Source organism: Leopardus geoffroyi, chromosome A2, assembly GCF_018350155.1.
Source record: "Leopardus geoffroyi isolate Oge1 chromosome A2, O.geoffroyi_Oge1_pat1.0, whole genome shotgun sequence".
In the NCBI taxonomy this organism is placed as follows: Eukaryota; Metazoa; Chordata; class Mammalia; order Carnivora; family Felidae; genus Leopardus; species Leopardus geoffroyi.
Genome location: NC_059331.1, coordinates 7132037 through 7154144, shown reverse-complemented (window position 1 = coordinate 7154144; position 22108 = coordinate 7132037). Strand labels below are relative to the sequence as shown.

Here is a 22108-nt window from a genome sequence, read left to right as displayed (position 1 = left end):
ATGGCGGGTGCTAGCAGCACCCAGGAACATTCGAGGGACTGTGCTGCCACCGATGCTCAGAGACTGTGGCCGGGTGCCCACCCGCCCCAGAAAAAGTTCCTGTTTCAGGGATTATGGGAAACCGCAGCACGCGTCTGGCACCGGGCTTCCCCCTTAACGACCTTGTTCCAGCACCAGCAAATGTTGTTCTCCTGTCTGCTGGCACCTTTGCCTGTGTGGGGGCCACACAGCCTCTACCAGCTGTCCTCCCAGCAGGGGAACCGCCTCTCCCCGTGTGGCCCGAAGCGCCCCCGGACTCCACTCTGCTCCTGGGGACTTGCCCTTCCCACCAGAGCACCCCCAGGTATGGAACTGGAGAGTTTCAGACTCTGCGCTCCCTGTTTGTAGAGTTTTAGTGGAATTTAAACCCTCTCCTTTCTCCTTTCTCCCTTTTTAGTTCAGCCCCTGTGGCTGTTTCCACTTTTCCACTTTCTCTCCAGCTGCTTTGGGGGGAGGGGTGCTTTTCCCATACTCTCCCCACATCTGTGCCCTCTCTGCATAAGCAAAAACAGCTCCCCGCTTTCTGTGGCTTCTCTCTCCCCCAGTTCACCTCTCCGTACCACATACCTGCTGAGTTCTGTAGTTCAGATTGTGTGGATTGTTGTGTTAATCCTCAAATCAGTTTTCTAGGTGTGCAGGATGGTTCAGTGTTGATCTGGCTGCATTTCATGGATGTGAGATGCAAAAAAAGCTTCCATGCTGTTCTGCCATCTTGGCTCCTCCTCCGAGCATAAGAGTATCTGACTCTTGGTCTCAGGGTCATGAGTTCGAGCCCCACGTTGGGTGTAGAGATTACTTAAACAAAAATGTTAAAAAAAAAAAAAGAGAATGTCTTTCAAAAAATAATAATGAAGGCGATTTCATTTTATCCCCAATTTGTCAAGTATTTTTTTATTGTTGTGAGTGAATATTGATATTTATCCAGTGCCTTTTCTGCATGAATCATGGTCTTAACAACAACAACAAAAATCCTTCAGTTTATTAATATGGTGAATTAACTACATTCCTTGATTTTCAGATGGTAAAATAACATATGTATCTGGAATGAGCCACACTTGGACGTGGTATATATTAGCCAATTAGCCTTTTCACTTTGCTAGAATTAGTTATGTCTGGTAATTAGAGGCTTATCTTGTAGTTTCTTTTAATATACTTGTCTGTGTTTTATATCAGATTTATATTGCCTCTTAAAAGGAGCTAGAAACTGTTCTGAAACACTTTGTGTAAAAGTGGACCTGTTAGGCCTTTTATGTTTGGAATAATTCACCAGTGAATCTTTTGGGTTTTCTTCACAGAAGTTTTTTTAGGATAGTTTCACTGATGAATTACACCAAATTATTTATATATGACAAAAGATTATTCAGGTTTTTTATGTGTTTTTGTGTTAGTTTTGCTAAATTGTATCTGTCCATTCCATAACTTTTCAAACATGTTGACATAAATTTGTTGATAATAGCCTTTAATTCCTTTTTAATGTCTGAAAGCTGTAATTCTATCCCCTTTTCATTTCTGATGGTGGTAATATGTGTGTTTTCTTCCTTTTTCTTCATCCTGTTAGGGATTTAGATATTTTTTCAAAGAAACTTTAGATATATTAATTTTTTCAAAGAAAGGAGAACTTTACTCTTCTTTCTGATTCTTTAATTTCTGGTTTTATTCCCTTCTATTATATTTGGGTTTAATTTAATTCTAGTTTTTTGAGATAGATACTTGTATCAGGGCCTGTCTTCTGCTATGCCCAGTCTACTTATAAGCCTATCCAGTCAGAACTTTCTACCATTAACATTATCAGTAGCAATATGTTTGAGATATGTGCAGAAAAATACTGTTTATGTGTCTGTTATCTTAAGGTCCTGGGTCTTCCTTGGTGGAATGGAAAGAAAACTGGACTGGGGAATGCAGACACCTAATTCCTAGTATTCAATTTTTGACCCTACCTCTATGACTTTTAAAAAGCCACTTAAGCTTTCTCATCCTGAGTTTGGGGTATGTGTGTATAAATTCTTTTTTACTGAAATAATTATAGATTCAAAGTAAAAAAAAAAAAAATATGTATGGGGAAATCCCATGTATCCCTCACTCAGTTTTCCCCAGTAGAAATCCAAGAGCTTATTCAGATTTCACCAATATGAATGGAGTGTGTGTGTGTGTGTGTGTGTGTGTGTGTGTTTCTTTGCAGTTTGAGCACTTGTGTAGATGAATGGACTTACTACCACAGTCAAGATACAGAACTGTTTCATCAGCACAAAAAAACTCCTTTAAACTGCTTTGTATTCAGACCCAAACCTCTACATCACTAGCCTCAACAAGTACAATATGTTCTCCATCTGTGTAATGTTGTTTTTTCAAGAATATTATATAAATGAAATCATACAGTGTGTAACCTTCTGGAGATAGACTTTTTTTCACTCAGCATAATCCCCTTGAGATCCATCCAAGTTGTGTGAAGCTGTGTCCTTTTTTATTGCTAACAGTGTGTTTGCTTTTCATCAAATTAAGTTCTCCTCTTCCTAGGTTGCAGAGATTTTTTTTTTTTTTAATCATGAATATAGGTTTTGGATTTTGTCAGATGCCTTTTCTGCATCAACTGATATCCTAGGCTAGTCGATACAGTAGATCACACTGATTTTCTTTTTTTTTTTTTTTTTTTTTTTTAATTTTTTTTATTTTTTTTTTTTTAAATTTTTTTTTTTTTTTCAACGTTTATTTTTATTTTTGGGACAGAGAGAGACAGAGCATGAATGGGGGAGGGGCAGAGAGAGAGGGAGACACAGAATCGGAAACAGGCTCCAGGCTCTGAGCCATCAGCCCAGAGCCCGACGCGGGGCTCGAACTCACGGACCGCGAGATCGTGACCTGGCTGAAGTCGGACGCTTAACCGACTGCGCCACCCAGGCGCCCCTGATCACACTGATTTTCAAATAATGGACCAGTCTTGCACATCTGGACTACATCTCCAGTCATGGTGATTGGTGGATTCAGTTTACTAATAGTTGCTTTTCTGTTACTTTCTCAATTATGAAATCTATTTTAAGGCTAATATATTATATCTGTAAGGTGTTAAAAATAGGCAAGGAACAAGAAACAAGTTTTTGTGTTTAGTCTAAGGCAGATATATTATCAACATTGGCCATAAACCAAAGCCATTCAGCAACATAAGAGATACAGATAGAAAGTACTGGTCGAGTGGCTTGGATGGGGCAGGGATCACATCCATTCTGTTGGATCAGAAACACTTCCTTCACTGCCCCCACGTTTTTAGACTCTGGAAGAGTTTAAATGACTAAGATTTGTTTCAGAGATGACTTGAAGAGAAGGGGCTGCCCTGGTTTTATGAAAAGAGAAGAGGTAAAAGGAAGTATTTAACCTTTAATGAGCTTTTATTCTGTGTCATTCACTGTTTTAACTTCCATATATTAACTTATTTGATCACAAAGATTTTATGAGTTGGGTACTTATTATCAACATAATATACATGGTGAAATAGAGTTACAAATGAGCTCATTAATTGCCCGGAATTACATGGTATGTGGTGGAACTATGTCTGAATCCAGAACCCATGATTTTTTTTTTCAATATATAAAATTTATTGTCAAATTGGTTTCCATACAACACCCAGTGCTCATCCCAAAAGGTGCCCTCCTCAATACCCATCACCCACCCTCCCACCCCCCATCAACCCTCAGTTTGTTCGCAGTTTTGTTTTTTTTTTAATTTTTTTTTTTTTCAACGTTTATTTATTTTTGGGACAGAGAGAGACAGAGCATGAACGGGGGAGGGGCAGAGAGAGAGGGAGACACAGAATCGGAAACAGGCTCCAGGCTCTGAGCCATCAGCCCAGAGCCCGACGTGGGGCTCGAACTCACGGACTGGGAGATCGTGACCTGGCTGAAGTCGGACGCTTAACCGACTGCGCCACCCAGGCATCCCTGTTCTCAGTTTTTAAGAGTCTCTTATGCTTTGGCTCTCTCCCACTCTAACCTCTTTTTTTTTTCCTTCCCCTCCTCCATGGGTTTCTGTTAAGTTTCTCAGGATCCACATAAGAGTGAAAACATATGGTATCTGTCTTTCTCTGTATGGCTTATTTCACTTAGCATCACACTCTCCAGTTCCATCCACGTGGCTACAAAGGGCCATATTTCGTTCTTTCTCATTGCCCTGTAGTACTCCATTGTGTATGTAAACCACAATTTCTTTATCCATTCATCAGTTGATGGACATTTAGGCTCTTTCCATAGTTTGCTATTGTTGAGAGTGCTGCTATAAACATTGGGGTACAAGTGCCCCTATGCATCAGCACTCCTGTATCCCTTGGGTAAATTCCTAGCAGTGCTACTGCTGGGTCATAGGGTAGGTCTATTTTTAATTTTCTGAGGAAACTCCACACTGTTTTCCAGAGTGGCTGCACCAATTTGCATTCCCACCAACAGTGCAAGAGGATTCCCGTTTCTCCACATCCTCTCCAGCATCTATAGTCTCCTGATTTGTTCATTTTGGCCACTCTGCCTCAGAACCCATGATTTTTTCTTTTTTTTTTTTTTTTAATTTTTTTTTTTCAACGTTTATTTATTTTTGGGACAGAGAGAGAGACAGAGCATGAACGGGGGAGGGGCAGAGAGAGAGGGAGACACAGAATCGGAAACAGGCTCCAGGCTCTGAGCCATCAGCCCAGAGCCCGACGTGGGGCTCGAACTCACGGACTGGGAGATCGTGACCTGGCTGAAGTCGGACGCTTAACCGACGGCGCCACCCAGGCGCCCCAGAACCCATGATTTTTAATACTAAACTATACTGCCTCCCGAGACCAAAGAATTTTGAAGAGTCTAGACAGCTATCGGGGTCAGATGGTGCTGAGTGCAACATTCTAGTGTAAACCTCACTTGACATCTTTTAGGCAAGCACCAAGTATCTTTTCAGCCATCCATATCACATGAGCTCCCTATGTTATGGAAGGAGTGTGGTTATAAGGGAAGGAGAGAATCCAATTCATAAAATGTGAAAGACCAACCTTGCTTTATCTTTGAAAACATGTGGCACATTGTTAGCATTATATAAATATTGACAGCTTGATTTAACTAAAAGGTTTATTGAGTAATTACATCAGATGCTACTTGAAACACCTTATAGCTGTAATGTGTTTACTGTTCACGGTGATGAGTAATTTCAGATAAAATAATTCTACTCAAACAGCCAGAAACACTCAGAATAAACAAGAGTGCTAGATAATGGAAATAAACAGTTTAAATTAAAAAAAATATGTTCAAATATAGAGATGTTTTCAGGTTCTAGCATGGGAAATGTTAACAATAAAGATGCCAATATTCCTGGTATCATTTCATCATCAATGTTCAATAAATCAAAATTGCAATGGAAATTTTAAGTGGAAAAAGTCTTTACAGGAAGAGCCTTCCTTGTGGGTATATGACTAGAGGAGGCCAGATGAACTTCCCCTGGGAAGAGGTGGGACTCAAAAGTAATTGAGCTGGACCAAGGACTCGTTTTCTCCTCTGGTTGTCCAGGATTGTGAAGTCTACAGGGAATGGAGTTCGTGAACCACTTCAGCTAATTATGAGCTCTGCATCCAGCTCTCAAGGCCACAATACCATAATCAGCCTGTGTCTCCAGTCTTTCAGGTTGCTAGTCCCTGTCTAGTGGGCTTCATACCTGTATCTCCTCGCAGAGTAGTAATCTCCATCAGGAGGCCTGGCTGGAGTCTGTCTGTCTGCCAGTCCTGGGGACAAACCCTCTGCCATTACCACTCACCAGGCAGGAGAGGGGCAGCACACTGTCCCTCCTTGGTCATGCACCAGCAAAGTCACAGCATAGCCAGTGAGTGCCATGACAGATAGTGGATGGGGGAGGCACTGGGGGAGCATAGTTTCCTTATTGTCAGGACAAGCAGGACATTTGGGTTAGACAGATGTTAGGGCACCAACATGCAAAGTTTCCACTCCAAGCAATATGAGGTTTACTCTCATTCAGTGTTCTGCTTTCCTCCCACACTGGTTCTAGCTCCCATAGGCATTACTCCCACATGGCATGATCAGGTCTTTCTAAACTGTCCCTTGAGTACTCCAAAATCACAAAGTGATGATGATGATGAAGACATTAAGTATGATATTAATTTTCATTGGTTTCCTAAGCGGCAGGCTGTGAGCTAAGTGTTTTGTGTAGATTGTTTCATTTCATCTGTATAACGACGCCCCAAGAAACAGGAACGCACATTATCATTTTACAGATGAATAAGAGGACACGGTATTTAAATGTAACTTGTATTAAGTCATGAAATAAAATGGGTATGAATTCAGATTTGAATCCTCACATCCAGACTCCAGACATAGAACACCTAGCCATTATTCCCTCCTACTAACCCAGTCTGTCATTTTACTTGCTGGATCACTTCAGGCAGAGACATGCCCCCCCCCCCCCCCAGTGCTTTTCCCTTTGGTGGTTTCCAGTAGACCTAAGGGGAGAGTAATAGGTACCCCTTGCTGCACCAGCTAGACTATAGTAGCAAGCTGTAGGAAAGATAGCTGAGATCAAGGTAGGGATCATAGAAGGATCAGCCGCTTATTATTCAGGGAAGATCTCTCTCTTGTCCCTGCTCCTAGGTTTTCCTTAAACTATCTTCCTCCTTTGTGCTAGTTGCAAGGATTAAATGGTATATTAGAAACTGTATATGTGATGAATGTGATGAATGTGTATAGAAATGTCAAAATAAAGTTTAGATATTCTTATGATTAACAGGCTAGTTTCATACTATTTGATTAAAATATCCTGTAATTTCAAGGTATGGATTTCCCTGGATATCTGACACGACATTTTATTTTGTCCTTATACAAGTATACTGAGTATACTGAGTGAAGGGAAATGACTTGAGTCTCATTCATTTCTGATTTTTGGTCTTTAGCACAGAACTGGCAACAAAAACAAATAAAAATCTCTGTTAAACATTACATAGCCCCTTAGTTCACAAGAACGTAGAGTCGGCGATATGGTTTATACCCACTGGATGCTTTCTTGCCTGTGCGTTTATCTTTTTCAGCAATATCCCACAGGACTACAGACAAGATAGAGTAGGCTTATGTGTTTCCATGGCATGGACTTTCTATGAACCTCTTATTTTCTTTTTGTAATATATACATCATTCAGTTATCAAAAATTTGTGGAGATTTTAAATAATGAAAGGTTTAAAAGAGGGAGAAAGAGAAGATAAATTTTACTTTATGAACAGAGACACTTTTAGGATTTCACATTTAGGATATAGGATCATACCACGCTCAAGTTCCCTCGGACAAGAAAAGCTTTGACCTCTCTGTCATATCATTAAATTAAAGTTATTAAATATTTCTCAAGATTAAATTTCATCAAACCAGCTACTGAAAAGTCACTTAATACTGATTAAAATACCATAACTGAATATTAAAAGCCAAACTTCCGGGAATATCATTTTCCCCATTTCTGGTAAAGAATGCTATCAGAAAGAGGTTGAGACATTTATGCATACTCCAAATTTAGTGTGTGAAAGATGTGGGGCTCAGACTTTGGTCTCCTGACTCCTGTCTCAGGGCTATGTCTCTTACATTAAAGCTGAATAAATATATATTTTTTCAAGCTTGCTTTGTCCCAGAGGAACAAATGGAGGCAGAACCATTGGTTTCTCATCTTATGACTCAGTGAGGTTATCTGTGAATTAGGAGAATGGGCTAAGTGGTTCATAGAGGTCTTTCTGGCATGAATATTGTAGTTAATAGGATTTTCTTTTTTTTTTTTTCTTTTTTTTTTTCAACGTTTATTTATTTTTGGGACAGAGAGAGACAGAGCATGAACGGGGGAGGGGCAGAGAGAGAGGGAGACACAGAATCGGAAACAGGCTCCAGGCTCTGAGCCATCAGCCCAGAGCCCGACGTGGGGCTCGAACTCACGGACCGCGAGATCGTGACCTGGCTGAAGTCGGACGCTCAACCGACTGCGCCACCCAGGCGCCCCTATAGGATTTTCTATGAAGAGTAATGTTACTTCCATCTCACTATGAAAATCTGAGATGTGCAAATATTGTTTCCTCTACAAGTTGAGAATTTCATGTGAGCTGTCATGGAATGAGATTACTAGATAGATTTTAGGGATATTCCTGATTCTATATCTCAGAAGTAAAAATGTAGGCACCTAATAGGAAAATTAAATGTGCACTGATTTGTACAATGCAAACAACTATACTTCACATATATATGAATATGTATGTATATATGTATGTATATATTATAGATATTCTCAGTTGTGTGATAATGGAGAAGTAAAAGAATTTTTTTTTTTTTGGCTTATGAACACTTAAAAGTTTTTTTTTAACTTTATTTGTTTATTTTGAGAGAGAGAGAGAGAGAGAGAGAGAGAGAGTGCGTGCCTGGGAGGGGCACAGAAGGAGAGAGAGAGAGAGAGAGAGAGAGAGAGAATCTCAAGCAGGGTCCACAGTGTCAGCATGGAGCCTCGTGCAGGGTTCAAACTCACGAACAGTGAGATCATGACCTGAGCCTAAATCAAGAGTCAGCCTTAACCAACTGAGCTACCTAGGTGCCCCTATGAACACTTTTTTAATGGCAAAAGATGGTAAATTGATATAAGTTACAGGTTAGAATATAATGGATACAAAATCCATCCAGGTAACAGGAAAGTATCGCTTACAAAAGTAAATCTGATTCAAGTGGCTAAAGAATTCAGACACCCCATTTTGATAATTACACAGAATTTTCATAGGAAGGAATTGAAAAATAAAAATAAGTCTATTCCTCTGGCAGAACTATGCATCACTAAAGCGTTTGAACCAGATAGATCACAGAAGTGTTTCACAGAAAGACTTAAAGTTTAATGAGAACATTTCAGGGACAACATGTGTAGTATGATACTTTTCAGCTATGTTTTCAGGAAGACTGTTTATGGATATGAACTCTATCCTAACACCATGGAAACATTGGCAGGAAAAATATACCTGCCAAATTCATGACAGTGGTTGCCTTTGTGGGATAAGTATGCCCAGGAACAAGGTCATGAAGGGAGAGTAAGAAAACTGAAATTTTATTGGTAATATTGCAAATCTGTATAAATGTTTTTTTTTTAAAGTTTGTTTACTTAGAGACAGAGATAGTGGGGGATAAGGGCAGAGAGAGAGAGGGGAGAGAGAAACCCAAGCAGGCTCCACATTATCAGCATGGAGCCTGATGCAGGGACAGATCCCACAAACTGTCAGATCATGACCTGAGCCCAAGTCAGATGCTTAACGGACTGAGCCACCCACGTGCCCCTGAATGTTCACATTTTTTAAAAGTTTTATTTATTTAAGTAATCTCTACATGCAACATGGGGCTCGAGCTCATAACCCAGAGATCAGGAGTCACATTCTTTTCCGAATGAGCCAGCCAGGTGCCCCTGAATGTTTACATTTTTAATATAGTGAGTGGGTATTAATATTAGTAGATAAAATTAATGGGGCATTTACCAAGTGGTAATATTCTAAGGCAAAGATTCTCAACTGTGGCTGTATGTTACAATTACAGTAACAGTCTATACAATTACAACAGACTCACATGTAGAGATTCTGATTTAACTGGTTCTAGTTCTAACTGATTTAACCTGTAGCCATGCTATTCAGGGTATTTTAAAAGACATACAGGTAATTACAATGGTCAATGAGGAGTGAGACCCACTGGCCTAAGCACTTTATTATTTAATTTTTTTATTGTGTGATTTCATTTTTTAATACTTTTATTACAGTATAATTAGCATACAGTGTTATATTAGTTTCAGGTGTCCAATATAATGGTTCAACAATCTATACATTTCTCCGTGCTCATCAAGATAAGTGTACTCTTAATCCACTTATTATTCCCCCCTCTCCCACCCACCTTTTAAATTTAATTTTTATGGGGTGTCTGGGTGGCTCAGTTGGTTAAGCATCCAACTTCGGCTCAGGTCATGATCTCACGGTTTGTGAGTTCGAGCCCCGTGTTGGAGTCTGTGCTGACAGCTTGGAGCCTGGGGCCTGCTTCGGATTCTCTGTCTCCATCTCTCTCTGCTCCTCCCCTGCTCACGGTCTGTCTCTCTCTGTCTCTCAATAATAAATAAGCGTTAAAAAAAATTTAATTTTTTACAACAACACTGTAAGGTAGTTCCATTTCCTTTTTTAAGTGTTTATTTATTTTTGAGAGAGAGAGTACAAGCAAGCAAGCGGGGAAGGAGCAGAGACAGAGGGAGACAGAGGATCCAAAGCAGGTTCTGCTCTGTCAGCCAAGAGCCAGATGCAGGGCTTGAACCCATGAACTGTGAGATCATGACCTGAGCCAAAGTTGGACACTTAACCAACTGACCCATCAAGGGGGCCTGTATGTCCATTTTTAAAAAAATGTTCATTTATTTTTGAGAGAGCGAGTGAGCTGGGGAGAGGCAGAGAGAGTGGAGGGGGGGGGATCAGAAACAGGTTCTGCACTGACAGCAGTGAACCCGATGTGGGGTTCCAACTCACAAACCCAGAGATCATGACCTGAGTGGAAGTTGGATGCTCAACCGACTGAGCCACCCAAGCGCCCCTAAGGTAGTTCCATTTTGTCCCCATTTTATACATGAAGAAATGATTCAGGTTTTTATAATATTATTCTCTGTACTTTGGTCTTTTGCATTTTTCTCCAATCACATTGTTACCTGCCAGGAGGTCCAAGTTGCCTTCAGGGAGCTGATTTAAGAAGTGTAAGTTCTTAATTAGGGTTAAGAAGACTGGATTTCAGACATAGCTTTGGGATTTCCCCTGGTTGTAAAACCTTGACTGTAAATAAGAGGGTTGATTTGATAAGGAAACAATGCTTCACAAATTTTAGAATTAGAAACTTTATTAAACACTTTTACCAAGCCACTATGTGATGGAGACAAGAAATGCCAACGGCAGTCACAAAGACAGTCCCTGAAATGGTGTGAAGTTAATACAAATAACCCTGCATAAAAACTCTAGGGTTAAGATTAATATCAAAAAGACTTTTTTTATTTTAAATTTTTTAAACATTTATTTTTGAGAGACAGAGTATGAGCAGGGGAGGGGCAGAGAGAGAGGGAGACACAGAATTTGAAGCAGGCTCCAGGCTCCGAGCTGTCAGCACAAAGTCTGACCCAGGGCCCGAACCCACAAACCATGAGATCATGACCTGAGCCGAAGTCGGATGCTTAACTGACTGAGCCACCCAGGCGCCCCCATTATCAAAAAGACTTTTTTTTTTTTTTAATTTTTTTTTTCAACGTTTATTTATTTTTGGGACAGAGAGAGACAGAGCATGAACGGGGGAGGGGCAGAGAGAGAGGGAGACACAGAATCGGAAACAGGCTCCAGGCTCTGAGCCATCAGCCCAGAACCCGATGCGGGGCTCGACTGCGCCACCCAGGCGCCCCCCAACAAGACTTTTAAAAGACAACTCACATTTAAGTGAGCACTCATTCCTTTTTCTTTTTTTTTTTTTTTTAAAGCAGACTCCATGCCCAAAGTGGGACTTGAACTCATAATGTCAGGATAAACAGTTGCATGCTCTACTGACTGAGCCAACCAGATGCCCCGTGAGCATTCATTTCCATTGAGGATAGGTATCAGAGAACCAAATAAGGATGAAAATCCATGAAAATAGCTATCATATTAAATTCTAACTGATTAGGGGTGCCTGGGTGGCTCAGTCAGTTTTGCATTTGACTTCAGCTCAGGTCATGATCTCACAGTTCAGGATTTCGAGTCCCGTGTCAGGTTCTGTGCTGACAGCTCAGAGCCTGGAGCCTGTTTCAGATTCTGTGTCTCCCTCTCTCTCTGCCCCTCCTTCCCTCATGCTCTGTCTCTCTCTCCTCCAAAAATGAATAAACAGTAAACAATTTTTTTTTAATTCTAATTGATTAAATATATTTGACTTTAATTTAGAATGCAGGTAACATTACAGAATATTTATAAATATTTTAAATTAAAAGAATTTCTTGCGCTGCATATAGATAAATTATATTTGACTGCTTCCTAGTGTTTTTCATTGGAGTGATTTTTTTTTTGGGAAGGTGGGAGAAAGATACTTCTTTCGTATATTTCCTTCAGCAGAGGGGACTGATATTTTACTGTGTTCATTGATTTATTTACTCTAAGTTGCCTTGTTCCTCTATCACACTTCGGTTCAGTCTCTCTAAAATGTGTTTAATTTTTTTTTAATGTTTATTTATTTATTTATTTAAATTTTTTTTTTTTTAACGTTTATTTATTTTTGAGACAGAGACAGAGCATGAATGGGGGAGGGTCAGAGAGAGAGGGAGACACAGAATCTGAAACAGGCTCTGGGCTCTGAGCAGTCAGCACAGAGCCTGATGCGGGGCTCGAACTCACGGACTGCGAGATCATGACCTGAGCCGAAGTCGGACGCTTAACCAACCGAGCCACCCAGGCACCCCAAATGTTTATTTATTTTTGAGAGAGAGAGAGAGACAGAGAGAGAGAGAGAGACAGAGCATGAACGGGGGAGAGGGAGAGAGAGAGAGTGAGATCCAGAATCTGAAACAGGCTCCAGGCTCTGAGCTGTCAGCACAGGGCCCAACGTGGGGCTCCAACTCAGGAGCCATGAGATCATGGCCTAAGCCGAAGTTGGACACTCAACCTACTGAATCACCCAGGCTCCCCTCTAAAGTGTGTTTATATAGAAACAGGTAACTAGCCAAGAAATCAATGAGGAAAGAGTTCTGAGAGGAGATGAGTTTGCCACCACTGAGAAATATAGCTGGGAGTACTGGAGTATACAGTCCTCAAGTGTGAATGCTTTATTTTGATTTGCTTGAATACAAAATACAGACACACTTGCTGCCTGTTTGCTTGTTCCATTTATTCCAAGGTTCTTTTCCTTCCTGGGAGGGAAGGGATTAAAGACTCTTAACACTCATCTCAGAATTCTTCCTCCTGAGCCTCTTGGAGGATCCAGAATGGCAGCCTCTCCTCTTTGGGATGTTCCTGTCCGTGTACCTGGTCACTGTGCTCAGGAACCTGCTGATCATCCTGGCCGTCAGCTCTGACCCCCACCTCTATGCCCCCATGTACTTCTTCCTCTCCAACCTGTCCTTGGCTGACATCGTTTCACCTCTACTACTGTCCCCAACATGATTGCAGACATCCATACTCACAGAAGAATCATCTCCTATGTAGTCTCAGATGTCTATTTTTATTCTTTTTGGATGTTAAGACAATCTACTGACCGCAATGGCCTATGATCGGTTTGTGGCCATCTGTCATCCCTTGCATTACCCACCTCTGTGACTTGCTGGTTTTGGTGTCTTTTTTCATCAGCTTTTCACCAGTTGCACAGTCTGATGGTGTCACAACTTACCTTCTTCACAGATGTGGAAATATACCTCATTTCCTTCATGGCCCTTCTCAGCTATTCAAACTTGCCTCCTTGGAAATCCCCACCAATAACCTATGAATTTATTTTACTGGTGCCATTTTTGGTGGTGTTCCACTCTCAGGGATCCTTTTCTCTTATACTCAAATCGTTGCCTCCATTCCAAGAGTCCCATCCACAGGTGGGAAGTAACAAAGCCTTTTCTACCTGTGGCTCTCACCTGTTAGTTACTGGCTTGTTTTCTGCAACAGGTCTTGGAGTGTACCTCAGTTTAGCTGTCTCATATTTTCCCAGGAGGGGTGAGGTGGCCTTGGTGGTGTATACTGTGGTCACCCCCATGCTCACTCCCCTTCATCTAGTCTGAGGTACAGGGCCATCAAGAGGGCCACAGAGAGGTACCTCAGAACAGCCCATTCTCAATACTTGTCCCCCTTTTTTAGTGTGGGAGCTGGAAAAGTCAGTCAAACCAAATACTTGGAACTGGAAATTCTGCCCATTTGGTTCCATAATTTTGGTAGTTTTTGTGCCTTTCAATCTGTTCAGTGCTTCATATCTGAATATTGCTTATTTTGATACATCTTAAATGGGATTGAGGGAGTTTTGTGGGATCCTACCTATATTAGAGTCAATGCATGAATGAATCATATTGTAACTATAGAACTTTCCTTATTTCTCATCTATGACCCAGGCATTCTTTTTTTTTTTTTTTTTTTTTTTTTTTTAATAATTACAATTGGGGCACTGGGTGGCTCAGTTGGTCAAATGTCTGACTCTTGATTTCAGCTCAGGTCGTAATCTCACATTCTGTGGGTTTGAGCCCCTGCATCAGGCTCCATGCTGGCAGTGCAGAGCCTGCTTGAGATTCTCTCTGCCCCTTCCCTGCTCACTCAATTTCTCAAACTAAATAAATACACTTAAAAATACACTTAAAAATAAACTTAAAAAATTTGATGACTGCTTCTCACCACAGATTATGGTTTAATTGGACTGAAGTATAGCCTTAGCATAAGGGTTTAAAAATTATCCTGGTTGGCTCTCACGCATAACCAAGGTTGAGGGCTACTGATCTAACTACATGTTTTGTTCAGAGATAACTAGTATGTTTGGGTCTTTTAATGCTCACGAGAAGGTGCTGAAGTTCTTAAAGTAATCTGAGCTCATAAGAGAGATGATGTGAAAAAGTTCACCCTAGCAACAGCCAGTGTGATTTTTCCTAAAATTCCTGATATTCCTTTGCATATATTCTCCTTCCATGCCATACAACTAGTCATCTGGCTGATGAATTAGATATTGTCACCTTGCTCCAAACTCACCTATCTATACTTAACCTCAGCAAAGGGTGGCTCTTCTCTTTCACTAGTAGAAGTATCTTTAGGACTTTACTTTAAAACCTTTGACTTGTCTCGACACATCTGTCTTTGGGTTCTGTTCTGTGTCCGCTATATGGTACATAGTAAAGGCCACTTCCTTTAGAGATGTCACATATAGTTTCTGAGACAATAATTGGGGACTCTTTGAAACCTGCCTAATAAGTTGTTTAATTTACTTACCCTTTGGCCACTAAGCTAAGTCATCTATCAGCATCACTGACCAGGAACTTTAATACTGGAGAAGGGTAGTCCTTTATAGAGGAGAAAGCCATAGTAGCCAGTGAGAAGAAATACATCCTATTAAAAATGACTAAATTACGGTTTTGATTCCTTGGTTTTCATGAACTGAGATAAAATACTTTGGGTCTGATTTACTCTGGAACAATGAATAGGGTGTGTCTCTATTTCTGAAAACCTAAATAATGGGCAAAAATGCTTGGAATTTGCCAAGATAATTGTGATGGTTAATTTTATGTGTCAACTTGGCTGGGCCATAGTGCCCAGATATTTGGTCAAACATTATTCTGGATGTCTCTATGAAGGTATTTTTTGGGTGAGATTAACATTTAGATCAGTGGACTTTGAGTAAAGCAGATTACCCTCTATAATATAGGTGGGCTTTATCCACTCAGTTGAAGGCCTTAATAGAACAAAGACTGACCTTCCAGAGGGAGTGAGAATCCTGCCAGCAAACTGTCTTTGGATTTGAATTGCAGTTCTTCCTGTGTTTCCTGCCTGCTAGCCTACCCTGCATAATTGGAGCTTACGAAGCCTCCACAATCATGTGAACCAACTTCTTAAGTCTCTCTTTATATATAAATATATACGTATCCTGTTGGGTCTCTTTCTCCAGAGAACACTGACTAATACAGTAATACTGATGTTGATATCTCATTTAACATTCTCCCCACAGGTGATGCTTTCTTTTTCTTCTTCAAATTCAAAATTTAGAATGAGTGCTAATTGATTAACACTAGGCATGGAGGTGAAAGCCTGGATAGGGAAATGTGTCAGGTAGGTCCACAGTAGCTATCTAAGAGTGGTGCTAATATCCTTGATATGAGAGAGGCACCACAGATAATAGAAAGGGTATGGGATTCAAAGACACAATTCTATCTCATCTCAACAACAATTTGAAACCTGTGGCAAATCAGTGTACTTGAGATTCCTCATCAGTGAAAAGGTAACCTATGGAATGGGAGAAAACATTTGCAAACCCTATGACTGATCACTGGTTAATCTCCAAAATATGCAAGAACTCCTACAATTCAATGGTAAACAACAACAACAACAACAACAACTAATTTGTTTAAAAAAAAATGGGTTAAGGACTTAAATAGACATTTCTCCAAAGGAGATATATAAGTAGCTAAAAAGTATATGAAAAGGTGCTCAATATCACTCACTATTCATCAAAGAAATGCAAATCAAAACCACAATGAGATGTCACTTCACACCTGTCCTGTTGGTGTGTGTGTGTGTGTGTGTGTGTGTGTGTGTGAGTATCTCCAAAAGAATTGAAATCATAAAAAAACTGTGATCTATCTATCTATCTAGTATATATACATATATATACTATTCAGCCTGAAGAAAGAAGGACATTCTGTCATTTGAAACAACATGGTGAGCCTTAAGGAGATTATGCTAAATGAAATAAGCCAATCACAGAAAGATAAATACTGCATGATTCCGTTTATGTATCTAAAATAGTAAAATTCATAGAGTCAGAGTAGAGTTGTGGCAGGAGGGGGAAATGGGCAATCAAAGGGCATAAAGTTTCTGTCAAGCAAGATGAATAAGCTCTAGAGATGTACAACATTATAGCTAAAGTCGACAATAATATATGAACACTTCAAAGTTTGTTAAAAGGGTAGATCTCATGTTAAGTGTTCTTAGAGCCGCAAATATTGACTGAGAAAATGGAAGTACTACCAGATTCTCCCTAAATTGCTCAGTCACTTGAATGCATTTGATGAATGATAAACTCACATTTATGTATATTAATTTAAAAATTAAGTCTCATTTTTTTATTGATATATGAAACCTGAAGATCAGAAGCGTACAGGTGCTATTCCCCTGAGAAGTGGAAGGCCTCAGAGCCGACAAAAGACATTTCCTTTCCCTATGTTCCTGGTCCATTAATATTAACAAGTCTTCAGAGATTGGGAGAACACAGACCAATTTGGCTAATTAGGAGCTCTGTACATTGAGCTTTCAGGCCCACACAACTATAAATAATTGGCCTGTGCTCTGCACACTTTCAGTTGGCCCGTCCCAGCACAGTTGGATCTGTATGTGTGTCCTCTCTTCCCAGAATCATTATATGCATCAAGGGCTCCATACCTGACTCTGTCTTCCTGCAGGTCCTGAGAACAGAGCCTGAGCCTTCATCACTCACCAGGCACAAGAAGGGTGATGGATCGTCATTCCTTTGTTATTCCCCAACACAGAGGCAGCACAGTGCCGTGAGTGATGCTGGGGATATTGGATACAGGAATGGCTTGGGGAGTGTTGTTTCTTCATCATCAGGATAAGCAGGATAGTTGGAGAAGCCAGATGGAAGGGGACCATATGTAGTTTCAGCTCAGAGGCTGTGAGGTTTATGTTCTTGGTTCTGGTGGGAATCTGAAAATTCTCAAAGTTCTGCTTTCCTCCCACACTGGTTCTAGCTCCTGTAGGAACCTTTCTAAATACTTCTTTAAAAAAAATTTTTTTTAACGTTTATTTTTGAGAGAGAGACAGAGCACGAGCGGGGGAGGGGCAGAGGGAGAGAGGAAGACAAAGAATCCAAAGCAGGTTCCAGGCTCTGAGCTGTCAGCCCAGAGTCTGATGCAGGGCTCAAACTCACAAACTGCAAGATCATGACCTGAGCCAAAGTCAGAAGCCCAACTGAATGAGCCACCCAGATGCCCCTCCTGTAAGAACCTTTCTAACCAGAGCAGGAAACAAGTCCCTCTAAACCGTCTCTTAAACATTCCAAATGGTGATGAAAGTGGAAGATGAGCAGGGGAATGATGCCAGATGACTATGTACTTGATATCATGAAGCCTTTTTAAGGATTTGCAAGTACCAGGCTCTGAAATAAAGTGCTTTATGTAGCCTGTTTCTTTACACCTACGTAGTCACCCCTAAAATATGTGTACACATTATTGTTCTTTTAAAGAGGAGAGGATTATAGCCTTTTAATGTAACTTGTACCAGGTCATGGGATAGAATGGTATGAAGCCAGGTTTGAATCAAACGGTCTGTCTCCAGACACAGTGCCCCTGGCCAGTATTCTCTCCTTGCCAACGCAACCAACCACTTCACTTCTCTGGTCATTCCACCCATATACTCTCTGCTCACTGTGCTCTTCTATTTGGAGGTAACTGGTAAACCACAGTGGTGAGCCGTTGGTGTATCATCTATAGGGAGGGTGTCTGAGATCGCTGGCCCAGATCACAGAAAGAGCTGGCTCATGACAGTACAGCTTAGGGTAGGTCTTTCTCTGGCCCTGGCTCCTGGACTTTGCCTCAGTTGTCCACTTCCTCCTCCATTCTCTCTTTATTTCTTTCTTCTTTTCTTTTCTTTTCTTTTTTCTTTCTTTCTTTCTTTCTTTCTTTCTTTCTTTCTTTCTTTCTTTTCTTCTTTTTGTTTCTTTTCTTTTTTCTTCTTTCTTTTCTTTCTTTCTTTCTTTCTTTCTTTCTTTCTTTCTTTCTTTTTTCTTTTCTTTTCTTTCTTTCTTTCTTTCTTTCTTTCTTCTTTTCTTTCTTTCTTTTCTTTTTTTCTTCTTTCTTTTTTCTTTTCTCTTTCTTTCTCTCTCTCTCTCTCTCTCTCTCTCTCTTTCAGAGATTGCAAGTGGGGAAGAGGGGCAGAAAGAATCTTAAGCAGACTCCGTGCCCAGAGTGGAGTTGGCCATAGGACTCGATCCTATGACCATGAGATCATGACCTGAGCCAAAATCAAAAGTCAGACTCTTAACTGACTGGGCCACCCAGGTGCCCCTCCTACTCCATGCTTATAATTTAGCCCTTCTCCATTTCAAAGGGAGACATAACGTCAATGTCTCAGTTTCTATCCACAATCCGGAAGCCAGAAATTATTAAAAGATGTACAATAGATGTGTTATTGTGAAGACCTGTGGATCCCTGCTTTAAAGTTTCTGAGTTTTAACAGAGTGAAGAAGTAAAATGCATGTGCCTCAGAACCATAATATAATTTTTTTATAACAAAGATTGCTGGAAATCTGCATTTCTTTTTTTTTTCTTTTAATGTTTATTTATTTTTGAGAGAGAGAGAGAGAAGAACCAGGGAAGGGGCAGAGAGATAGGGAGACAGAAGATCCAAATCAAGCTCTGCATTGACAGCAGAAAGCTCAATGTGGGACTTGAACTCACGAACATCAAGATCATGACCTGAGCTGAAGTCAGACACTGAACCAACTGAGCCACCCAGGTGCCCCATTCATAGTATAATTTTAAGTCCTATGTTCTCTACTTATTATCTAGTGACCTAGAGCAAGTCCTTAGTATCTCTGAGCCTAAAAATTGTCATCTGAATAGATTCCTAGTTGATACTACTCCACCGAGTAAGGACTAAATAGATAATGAATACTAACAATGTCGTTAAATATGTGATGGATCCATATAGTAAGGGCAAAAGATTTAGATATTATTATTGATAATGTTGATTAATATTGTTAATACCAAGCTTTATTATACCATTCAACCCAAATATCCTGTGATCTGATTGATTTTCAATGGATACTAATAAAAATTTCAATTTTTGTCCCTGTACAAGTATTCAGTACTTGGAAGGGAATAACTGAGTCACATTCATTTCTGATTCTCCAGAACTTATATTACCTTTGTCCCAGAGTAGGCAACAACAACGAAACCCTCAAATATGTTAAATATTGAATAGACCCTTCTTTGAGTCACAGGAACGAAGCATAGTCAGTATGGCTTGCACAAACTGCTGCTTTCCTGCTTGACCCTTCATCCATCCTGGGGACATCCCATAGGACAAGGGATAAGAAAAAATACCACTTGTTTGTATCCATGTCATAAACTTTCAATAGGATCTATTATTTTATATTTAATAGCATCTACAACATTCAGTTACTAAGAAATCATTACAGTGATTTTCGTAAGTATCAAAAAGAAAAGGCAGAATGAGAAGGGGAAGATAAATTTTACTGTGTCAGCTTAGACACATTTTAAGATTCCTAGCACCTTGAGAAGAGAGCCTTCAGATTTTCTCCATATAATCAAGTAAAAGGTGATTCAAATGTGCATAGGATTGCATTTCATCAAGAAACCCACTATTACAATAATGATTCAAATTCTGGGTACAAAGTGACCAAATATTTATTAAGTTCCTCTTCCTTTAAATGCCACACATCTCTGGAGATGGCTCTTATCCTCTCCATTTCCAGAGAAGAGAGTTCAACACAGAGAGGTTGAGGGATTTACACATATTTCTGTGAATTAGGTTACTGTGGTTTTGGGGAGTACTTACAGCACTAATATAGTGGATTATAGGATTTCCTATGAATAGTAATGAATAGTAATGCAGATTTTGAAAATCTGAGATATGGAAATATATTCCCTACATAAAATGTGAATATTTAAATGGAGCTATCACAGAATGACTATTATTAGATACTTGAGAAATATTTCTGATTCTATACCTTTAAAAAATTTTTTTAAATGTTTATTTATTATTGAGAGACAGAGAGATACAGAGCATGAGCATGGGAGGGGCACAGAGAGGAGGAGACACAGAATCCAAAGCAGGCTCCAGGGTCCGAGCTGTCAGCACAGAGCCACCGCAGGGCTCGAACTCACAAACCACAAGATCATGACCTGAGTCAAAGTCAGATGCTTAACCAACTGAGCTACCCAGGTGCTCCTGATTCTATACCTTAATAATAGCATATAGTTGTACCAACTAATTTTTCTACTGGGAAAACAAATGTAGGCAATAAATAGTGAAATTGGAATTGCACTGATTTTTACAACACAAACAACTATTTTCCATGCACATGTCATATAGAAATTCTCACCTGCATGATATGCAAAAAGGATTTTCATAGAGTTATTGAAATAAGGAATTGACAAATAAAATGAAGTTAATTCCTCGGATAGTACTATGTATCACTTAAAGTATTATATCTAGATTTAAACACAATGTAGTAAACAAGAACACTTTAGATGCAATGTATGTAGTAATATACTGTTTAGGTAAATTTTCAAGAAAAGTTTGTAAATATGTAAATAAGAACTAACATTATGGAAACACCGACAGAAAATATACTCACCTAATTGATGACAGTGGTTGCTTTGGGGGCAGGTGTGCAGGGCAATTAGATTCTGCAGGAATTTATTTATTCATTTATTCATTTATTTATATTATTTATTTATTTGTTTGTTTATTTATTTATTTATTTCTAATTTACATCCAAGTTAGCATGTAGTGCAATAATGATTTCAGGAGTAGATTCCAGTGATTCATCCCCTATGTATAACATCCAGTGCTCATCCCAACACGTGTCTTCCTTAATACCCCTTACCCATTAACCCATCCCTGCCCCCCCACAGCCCATCCAACAACCCTCAGTTCTTTCTCCGTATTTAAGAGTCTCTTATGGTTTGTCCCCCTCCCTGTTTTTATATTATTTTTGCTTCCCTTCTCTTATGTCCATCTGTTTTGTATCTTAAATTTCACTTACAAGTGAAGTCATATGATATTTGTCTTTCTCTGAGTTAGTTTGCTTAGTATAACAACCTCTAGTTCCATCCACATAGTTGCAAATGGCAAGATTTCATTCTTTTTGGTTGCCAAGTAATATTCCATTGTGTGTGTGTGTGTGTGTGTGTGTGTATACATACATATATACATATATATACATACACACACACACACACACACACACACACACACACACACACCACATCTTCTTTATCCATTCATCCATCAATGGACATTTGGTCTCTTTCCATACTTTGGCTGTTGTCAATAGTGCTGCTATAAACATTGGGGTGCCCGTGCCCCTTTGAAACAGCACACCTGTATCCCTCGGATATACACCTAGTAGTACAATTGCTGGGTCATAGGGTAATTCTATTTTTAATTTTTTGAGGAACCTCCATACTGTTTTCCAGAGTGGCTTGCACCAGTTTGCATTCCCACCAGCAGTGCAAAAGAGATCCTCTTTCTCCGCATCCTCACCAACATCTGTTGTTGCCTGAGTTGTTAATGTTAGCCATTCTGACAGGTGTGAGGTGGTATCTCATTGTGGTTTTGATTTGTATTTCCCTGATGATGAGTGAT

At 39.9% G+C, this 22108-nt stretch overlaps 1 pseudogene; it reads left to right on the top strand.

Moving 5' to 3' along the window:
- Positions 1-13788, top strand: LOC123604895 (annotated as a pseudogene).
- The last annotated feature ends 8320 nt before the right edge of the window (positions 13789-22108 follow it).